The sequence below is a fragment of the Coffea arabica genome, chromosome 2c (genome assembly GCF_036785885.1).
Source record: "Coffea arabica cultivar ET-39 chromosome 2c, Coffea Arabica ET-39 HiFi, whole genome shotgun sequence".
Lineage (NCBI taxonomy): Eukaryota > Viridiplantae > Streptophyta > Magnoliopsida > Gentianales > Rubiaceae > Coffea > Coffea arabica.
This window is the reverse complement of record NC_092312.1, coordinates 50,238,964-50,241,378: the sequence shown is the minus strand read 5'-3', so window position 1 is coordinate 50,241,378 and position 2,415 is coordinate 50,238,964. Positions and strand designations below refer to the sequence as shown.

The 2,415-nt window shown below is 38.6% G+C and overlaps 1 long non-coding RNA gene across 1 annotated transcript; it reads left to right on the top strand.

Moving 5' to 3' along the window:
* Window positions 1-506: 506 nt before the first annotated feature.
* LOC140035980 (uncharacterized) lies at window positions 507-1,498 on the top strand. The gene is made up of 2 exons (XR_011839875.1): window positions 507-567; window positions 1,294-1,498. It is a non-coding gene; the product is annotated as an uncharacterized lncRNA (long non-coding RNA).
* Window positions 1,499-2,415: the final 917 nt, after the last annotated feature.

The window sequence follows — 2,415 nt, the reverse complement described above, 5'->3', positions numbered from 1 at the left end:
CAGGGGTTGCCAAACAAGGTGTTTTATTCTGAAGGTTCAAAAGGGACAATTAGGGATAGAATGTTTGATTTGGAAAAGAAAAGGGTCTGACTTTTATTCCGTTCCTTACATTAACTCTGAAAAGAACAATTTTCATTATTCCAAGAAAATTTCATGATGAATTTCTTGGAATAATACCAAATTACAGAAGATTTCTTCCTCACTTTTAGCATCTGTGTTTTGGGTAATGGGTCACCATTTCCAGTTGGCTCATCTTCAGGACCAATCAAGTGACTTTATTTCTGATTTTGAGGTGGCTAAGGAAAATGAGAGGTCAAGATTTGTCTTATTTTTGTGCCCAAATTGTATGTAATCCCTTCAATACCACATCTTAGTGAAAGCAAATAGTTTGTAATTTCTTGACTACTGTCCGAGTGAATTTCAATTTCTTGATTCTTATTGAACGAAACGTCTAAGTTTCGAACTCTAGTCATGTTTCAAAGTTCTCAAATTGAGTTTTATCGCAGATTTGGACTCCGAACTCGGAGTATAACCTGAAAGTGACCAGTAAAAGCACTATATCTTTTGGTGAGTGCTTTCAAATACTGAATTGAACTTGATACTTGTACTTGATACGTGCCAATATGATTACATGCCACATGCGTGAATTGTTAGGGCAAGAGTGTACTTTATCGCACTTGCCCTTACATGATATATACTTGTTTATTGTTGCAATTGACTTGACATACATGTTATGATGCGCGCACTTCCTGGAATTCCAGAAACCCTGTGGCAAGTTACTCTAGTCGAGCCGGCAGGGGCTTGGTCGGTTGGGTAACGAGCCCTGGGTCTCTTGCTTTGTCGAGTGGAGTGATATCTCCTCGACTAATTGGTATACTCGAGTATTACCACCCATGTTTATTGAGGATTTTGGGCCCAGTAGGGGGTGTGAATGGTGGACGGAGAGTAGTGTAAGTGGTGTTCTACTGGATTGGTTCCTTTACTTGAAAGTTGACGGAGTGTCAACTACTATGTGATCAAGCCCTGATGATGAATGGAAGTTGGCTCCTGAGAGCCATCCGTATCCTTATGCTTTGGAATGATTATTGTTTATTGGATTATTGTTTCTTCTGAAAACTTTTACACTCGCTCATTTTGAGATTGCTACTTGAAGTGTTATTGCTCACTTTTATGAACTTTTCATGCTCGTTACTTTGCTATATCGAAAACTAGTACTTATAAATAATGGTCAATTTGCTATTTGGAACCTCACTGGGCTTTTAGCTCACACCACGCTATTTGTTTTCCTTACAGGGGTACGAGTGAAGCGTGAGAAGTGTAAAGGCTAGCGTAGTCTAGTTACTTTAGACTTTGTTTTGAATGTTGGTTTTGTACTCGCGCTATTCCTCGAATGGAACATTTTGTACTTGGATTGTATATATTTTGAACTAGTTTAAGTATATCGAGACTTTGTACCTTGATTTCTATCAATGTAAATTATAAGCTTGAATTGCGAATATTATTAATGGTGCTTGGTGTGTGTGCACGTGATTCGAGTGAGTGAGTCCTGGCGAGAGTTGGGCAGGCGGTCCGCCAAACCTTCTGGTACGCCTTAGGGGGAGGTGGGGTCGTCACAATTCCGATGTTCCTAGCTCAAGAAATAAAAGTTTGAAGTTCGCACAAACTTAAGGACTGATGAGCTTTGTTTTCCAGAATTTCAATTCTGACACACTTCAGCAAAAAGGCCATATCTGGCTTTGTATTTACTCAAATCAGGAATGGTTGGTGGAATTGAAAACTAGATTCACAAGGCTACATTTATACAGAAGAAATTGTTTTCAATATCCAAACCCAAGTGGTTCAAAAAAAATCAGCAACAAGTTGCAATTTCTGGACTGTCCTCGGGTGAACAGTGGCTGTCAATCAGCAAACTTTCAAGACTCACCACGGATCACTCGGGATAAACTAGAAAATGAGCTTGGTACCATTTTAAAGCTATAAGAGTCTAGTTTCAAATGCCACAAGTAGAACTTGATTTCGATCAATGAGCAAAACGTTATAGCTACACAAATGTTGTTGGTCAGAAAATTCTGGAGCTTGTTCCAGTTTTGCTTCTTTACTTGTAACTCAAAATTTAACCAACCATTTGGGCTGATTTTTGGTAGACAACCACAATACACATAGCACAACATATATACATCAATTTGGAAGCTCAATTAGCAGCAGAAAATTTTCGAAATTACAGGGCAGCAGCAAACAAGAAGTTGGGCAGCAAGTCAGAAATTTTCCAGGGTTGTGACCAAACTTTGCGTGCAATTTTGGTGTACCAAATCAAAGGGTTTTTGGCTGAAATTTTGTACACTTAAAGCTCAATATATCAGCACTCAAATGGACTAAAAAAAACACGAAAATATGGGCAGAAAAACAGAGTAACAA